General features: G+C 41.0%; 1 pseudogene; it reads left to right on the top strand.

The window, feature by feature from the left end:
- The first annotated feature begins 2,679 nt into the window (after nucleotides 1–2,679).
- On the top strand, nucleotides 2,680–3,525 carry LOC126633905 (uncharacterized; annotated as a pseudogene).
- The last annotated feature ends 3,678 nt before the right edge of the window (nucleotides 3,526–7,203 follow it).

The raw sequence follows: 7,203 nt of genomic DNA, 5'->3' as shown, positions 1-7,203 counted from the left end.
TCTAATCCCCAGCCTAAAACGATCCCTACTTTCATATACTACAATCATAGAGTTTTAATTTGAGTGTTAGAATATTTCATATCAGAACACAGGGACCAATACCTTCGATTTCAGAAAGGGCCCCATGACTGCCCCCATCCTAGATATGGCTCAGTTTTTTTCGTTAAGGCCATCGGGCAGCTGTATAGACTTTACACATGACTGGTAATCACCCTCTCACCCTGCTACTGAAGGCTTAAAGGTTTCTCAGTCTATCACCAGTTTGGAATACAACTCTACCACCTTTAAGAGCTATGGGACCTCCTTCGTGAGCTTCATCCCTTTTGCTAAAAAGATGTTTAGCCTGTTCTTCACCCACTGCTGACCCAGCTCATGAGCACATGAACTTTCTCCTATATTAGTTGAATAAACATGTGCTTCCCAACAAATCCAAATGAGTAAAGCTGGAATAGGTCCATTTGGTTGAGGCGCTGCATTCCTTTGACGATGTCGCCACCGGCCCCTTCTTTCGCGTGCATCTCTATCATCTGCTTTATGAGATGACAAGGGACTACCCCTTTAAAACCAATGTCAATGGAGCTACCTGGATGGTGCAGCTCTAACTTTAATGGTACTTTCTAGAATTCAGGGTTGCCAACTTGGAGTTTCCAGATGGAGTAGCTCCTGCCCAGATTCTGACAAAGGCTCTCATCGCCAACCATTCCACCTTAGCTTGCCTTTATTTCTTTAGAATCTATAGAACTCGAGCTAATCTCGAATGGGATGCCTCAGTGCTTATGAAGTATTTCTGGTTCTCGGATATTTCATGATTCGTTTAGGGAGGATGCCAGCTATTTCTGCAAGGAGAAATTCATTAGCTGCATCCAACAAATGGATTTGGCATGAAGAGTCAGGAGCGACCGAGCAGGTTACGAACGCGGGTTGGAAGTCTACCACCCTAACTTCTATGGTAAGCAACTGGAGTTTAGACAGGCAATCACAATCCTCTTCTTCAACTCAGTCCAGTGTGGAACCTTCTACCGCTTCCGTTCTCCTTCAGAGGCTACATTTCGAGCAAACAGGCATAGCTTAAAGGTAATGAGTAAGATAGCACATAAGGAGCTCGCGACCTTTACCTTTGAGTGCATGTCTTTGTTCACCACCTGGTGGGAGGCAAAGTTGTATAGGAAGTATGATGGAGATGTCAGAGAAGCACATGTTAGGATCTTCAGGCAGGTTTTCTTCAAGTCTCTTCCTAAGAGAAAATAATAAGCTGGAAGAAGGTCATCAATCAGAAAAACCACTTTTTCTGATAAGTAACCTACATTGTTGCCTCTTTCCTTTACTTCATATTTTCATCGTTTGTGATTACTGACTTTTTTCTTGATCTTGCAGCCCAATGCAACACTGAGGAAGTGGATGTCGAGCCAGAAAAGAAGGTTGTTGATGCCTTGGTTCTTCAGGAAGCTGCTGCAGAGGCAGCTAGACAAAAGGTGGACTCTAGCCATGGTCCTAAGGATACTGGGAACATCTCTGAAATGTCAAGTGAATCAGAGACAGAAGCTGGGCCCGAAGTAGAGACCAGGGTTCCTTGTCGGGCAAGATCTTATGTTGTAAAATCTTTTGATTCTAAGCCCGAGGGAAGGCCCCAAGCTAAGCATGATCCACCTACTCCAAGTGCTACTCCAACCAAGAAAAGAACCAAGTCTCTAGATTTTCTTCTACCCTCCCAACTAAAGTGGGCAAGAAAAAACAAAAGTATGCCAATAAGTGATTCAAACTTGATATTTCTTTATCTAATTTCATCTCCTTAAGTTTTGAACTGATCCTGCCTTTTCCTTTAATTAAGACCTGTTATTAGCAAAAAGTTTGATTCCACCCCTCAAGAGATGCAGGCAGGCATGAAAGGGCAACAAAGTGACAATGAGGTCTTTGCCAAGATCTTAGAGGAGTTGAAGGTAGTTTTGTTGAATCTTTGGGCACTTAATTATTTCTAAAATTCATCTCTTGTAATCAGCTAGTTCTGTTGTCTTCCAAAACAGGCTTCCAAAGCATAAAGGACTTCTCAAACCGAGCCTTTTTTACCTCCAGCCCGAACCTGTGCATCTTTCTTCTCCTCGAGCTGAGCCTTCAAAGGTAAAATTCTTCTTTTCAAAACTCGACAACTTTGTATTTCTAAGTTTTAGACATTGACTTTACTTCTACTATTTTCCAGGTAAGGGGAGGCACCCTAGCACCTCCGGTCGGACAAGCACCATTTCCTTCTTTTTTTTCCATTCATCCAGCAATGGTAATGACCCCACCTCTCAATTTAATCCAACAACTGGAGAGATACTCAACTTCGTAGAAGATGACAGTGCCTCTGTAAGTTCTCAATTTTAAGCTTTTCTTAATGTCTTTACCAGTCTTCCCACCTGACAGAGACTACTAATCATCCTACTTCAACTGCTAGGGAACCCTGAGTCCCTGAGATACCAGTTGTCTAAGAGGTGACTAGTCCTAGGGTTTCTCATGTATCTACTAAGGCAAGCCAACCAATTACTTCCAAGGAAGCTACAACAACACATCGTTCTCCCAAAACACAAGGCTCTTCTTAGGTATAAACATACTTGCAATCTTATCTTTTCCTCATTTGGGTCTAGATTACTCCATTAACTAGTCTTTTTTATGTTTTAACAAGCTTCTGGTGAGGGCTCGGGCATGTCTTCTCAACCTGCTGCGAGTAGGGTAGTTCATCATCGGCCTTCTCGAGCTACTAGAGTCTCAGGGATCCCAATCCCTCGACCTAAAAAAGTAGTTGTTGCTGAATCTTCTCATTCTATCCCTATTGAGGTTACCATTGTTGTTGTTGCAGTTGGTAGTGCTGGCATGATACCTCCCCTTCTGGCTTTTCTTCCAACCACAACCTATTTACCCAAACTAGTTAGAGAGTTCGAGCAAATTAGGACAAAGCTGAGATCCCCAATGCGCCCTTTTGAGCTTCAACATCTTCAAGATCAACGCAGAGTCTTTACAGAATGGATGCAGAGGACCGTTTCTACCTCCTTCAACCTTAAGGCTTTTCAAGATGCTAAGAGAGCTCTCACTGATTTATGTCAAGCCCAGCAAATGACTGAGGTGCAATATGAATCCTTCATCTCCTTCTTTGAAAACCTGAGGGCTTTGAGGGATCAGCATCTTGAGGTAGAAAGGTAAGCCAACATGGTGAGGTGTTACAAGGAAAAACTCACTAGGACCTCCACTACTCTACAGTAGCTGGTGGAGGAGGGCTCGGCCATGGAGGATCGAATAATGATGGTAGTTGCCGAGATCCATAAGCTAGAGGAACAACTTTCTGCTATGAAGGCTGAGCAGATGACCCTCTCGAGCAAGTTGTACAAGAAGATCGAGGAGGCAAATAGAGTAAACCATGAAGTAGAAGAGTCTGAAGCTCAGTTAGCCAATAAAAATATAGCTTTAGAAGAGCCGGGTTGCATTTTCACCATCATGCAAACTTATCATTCTAAGATAGTTGGCTTGGCTAAAGATGTAAATTTGTTAACTTAGGGCTTCTGTACTTTCCCCAATCATTGAATGAAAAAATCTCTTACTGCTTCACTATTTTACTTACTTATTTACATTTTCCTAATAGAAACAACTGCTGCAAACATATAAAAGGCCATCACCCCTTCTCTAAGTATTAGACTTCACTAATATAACAGTCTCTAATATCCCAAAGAGTTGGGTGGTACTTCTTTAGAAATTTAGCATTGATTGGATGTTTCTGTAAATCTCCCTCTAAATCTGCCAAGTAAAACGCTCATCTGTCTAATACTTTGGTAATTGTAAAAGGGCCTTCCCAGGTATAACTCCATTTCCTAAAACCTCTAACTTGAGCTCCCAAGGGCAAAATTGCTTTCTATACCAATTCTCCTTCTTTAAAAGTCTTAAGTCTTACTCTCTTGTTGTAAGCTTGAGCAACAACCTTTTTCCCTTCTTGAATCTTGTTTAGAGCTTTAATTTGGGTAACATCCAAATCCTCAATTCCTTGACAGATAGCCTAAATAAATAAATCACTATGTAGGCTAAATTGGTTCCAAAGCCTCAAAGAACTTACATTAATCTTCATATGGAGCACTACATCTTGCCCCGAATGTCAATGTATAAGGAGTGGTCCCAGTTCCTGCTATTTTTGAAGTTTTATAAGCCCAAAGAGTATCTCCCAACTTCTCATGCCACCTTTCTAGGCTATCTACCACCATTCTTTTAATGTTCACCAATATCTTGTTGCTAGCTTATGCTTTACCATTAAATTGAGGATAATAAGCGCTAGACTGGATCATCTTTATCTTGAACTTAGCTGCAAACTCTTCTACTTCTTTTGAAATAAATGATGGCCCTCTGTCTGTAACAATCGTTTCGGGCACCCTATATCTATGTAGGATTTTGGTCTCAATGAACTTCATCATAGTAGCTGAACTAATTGTCCTCACAACTGAAGCCTCAACCCATTTAGTAAAGTAATCAGTTGCCACAATTATGAAGGTGTGTTCTTTGTTGGATGTTGGGTATATTTGCCCAATAAAGTCCATGGCCCACCCTCTAAAAGGCCATGGCTTTACTACTGGATTCAAGGCCACTAATGGTGTGTGCTAGAGAGGTTCATGTCTTTGACATTCCTCACAACCTCTAGCATAAGTTTTACAATCTTTTTCCATGTCGGGCCAGAAATAGCCTTATCTTCTCAGCAACCACCTCATCTTTGTTCCTACTTGGTGTGCTCCATAAATGCCATTATGTACTTCAACCATTACCCTTATTGATTCTTCCAGACCCTAAGCATTTCAACAAAAGCCCATATGGAGTCTTTCTTAGCAAAGTTTTATCCCACATTACAAACTTAATTTCATGTCGTCTGATCTTCTTACTAGTGGGAAAAGAAGGGTCATTCGAGTACTGGATGATAAATGTTCTCTAGTCCTCTATCTCAGGTTCTTTAGTCATTACATCTAGGCTAAATCCCTTCTCAAAGATAAAAGGGAGACTTCTCCTTTGTATCCGTTCCTCCTTGCCTGAATGAGCCTTACTAGGTGGGATTTAGAGGTTAGCTACTTCCAAAGTTCCAGGGATGTTGACGAGATCCTTATTGGACTCTTGGTGCTTAGCTAGGAAGTTTGTAATTGCTTGTCCCTTTACTACCCTCTAAGGTACATATTGAAAACCGAACTTTGAAGTTTACAATTGCAATTGCTTAGCTAAGATCCATTTCCCAATCCTTCCAGTTAGCATTGGCTTGGACAGCATGTACTTGATCACATCAATTTTGGCAATTATATGGATATAGCAAGGCAACATGTAGTGCCTTAATTTGCTGGCAGTGAAGTACAAGGCTAAGCATAATTTCTCAATTGGGGTATATCTTGTTTCTACCCCGGTAAGGATCCTATTGAGGTAGTATATCGCCTTCTCCTTTCCCCTTCATTATTCTGAGCCAATAAACTCTCAATTGATTTCTCGGATGCTGAAATGTAGAGCTTCAAAGGTTTCTTGTTCTTCTGGGGAGGCATGAGCATTGGATGAAAGGCTAGACAAGTCTTCACTTTACCAAATCCCTCTTGGTGTTGAGGGCCCCACTCAAACTTGTCTTGATTATTCAATCTGAACAAAGGAGTCAAAGGTTGGATCTTGTCTGCAAGATTAGAAATGAATATCCTCAAAAAGTTAATTTTCCCTAGCAACCTCTTAAATTGCACTTTGTTAGTGGGGGGGGGGGGGGGGGAGGGGGAGGTGATTCCATTATAGCCCTAGCCTTGTTCTTGTCCACTTCTGCACCTATTTGATGGACCAAGAACCTTAGAAAGTTGCATGATCTAACCTTAAAGGTGCACTTTCTAGGATTCATCTTCAACTTGTGGGTTCTCATTCTCAGCAAGGCTTGTCTGAGGTCTTCTAGGTGCTGGTCTTCAGTTCTAGACTTCACCACTATGTCATTAATGTATACTTCCATGCTATGTCTGTCAAATCATGAAAAATAGCATTCATCACCCCTTGATAAGTAGCACCAACATTTTTTAGCCCTAAGTGTGACAACATATTCATAAGCTCTTATATGCCCTGGGCATCTAAATGTTGTCTTATGTATGTCTTCTTTGGCCATTTTTATCTGATTATATCTAGCATTTACATCCATAAAAGATAAAACCTCGTGGTTTGCAACTGCATCAATGGATAGGTCAACCATAGGCATAGGGCATTCATCCTTGGGAGTTGCTTCGTTTATATTTCTATAATCAACACAACATCGAATGGCATTAGTTATAGCTTTCAGTACAGGTACAATGTTGGCCAACCACTCTATATAATTTGCAAGCCTAATAAAGCCTACCTTTACTACCTTCTCAATTTCTTCTTTGACTTTTTTTCTATTTCTTTTGACATCCTCCTTGGTGCTTGCTTTACAGGTCTATACCCCTTTTTGATTGATTGGTTGAGTGTCCTTCTTCCTTGTGTCCCTTGTTGCTTTTATAGACTCTCTAGCCCGACTATCCAAGCCTCACCTTTTGGTGATGGCCTCCGGAGCAAAGTGAGTCACAATTTATTTACCTATCCATGCCCTTGAAAAGTACTTTTTTTACTAGGGATGAGCTTCCCTCTAAGTGTCACTTCTCACATAGGCTTGCTGCCTATTCCTTGCCAAAATGATTTTTAATTCTTCCTGGGATGTCAACTTGTCCGAGCCCAACTCTCCTTCTACTTTTTGGGTTCTTGGGCCTCCAATTGCACAAAGCCTAACATTAAATATCCACTCAAAGATAAGGAAAACGCACAGAATAACAAAACCAACCCAAAAAGAGTAAAAATGACAGCAGACAAGTCTCTGTCTTTTGCTACTTTACACTTAACTAAACAACAAAACGCAGTTATACCACCCAAGGAGCCAACCCACCATCGAAGAGAAAAACGCAGAGGATAGCAGAACTGAACTTAGAAAAAGAAAATGAGAATAAGGAAGTCTTTAAAGCAGCAAAAGAAAGAGAACATAGAAAGCACTCTCTAAATCCCCTGATTTATATAAAAAAAAAATACAAAAGCATTGGCTGAAACCTAACCAAACAGTAAATCACATATTATAAAACAATTTTTTATCTTGTCAATCAACAAATCTCGCACAGAATCACCACATACAGACACACCGTGGAAAGAAGATGAGGAAGTCGTGCACACGAGGGCCGTACTTGCCCCTTC

Source organism: Malus sylvestris, chromosome 9, assembly GCF_916048215.2.
Source record: "Malus sylvestris chromosome 9, drMalSylv7.2, whole genome shotgun sequence".
Taxonomy (NCBI): Eukaryota; Viridiplantae; Streptophyta; class Magnoliopsida; order Rosales; family Rosaceae; genus Malus; species Malus sylvestris.
This window is presented reverse-complemented; position numbering and strand designations above follow the sequence as displayed.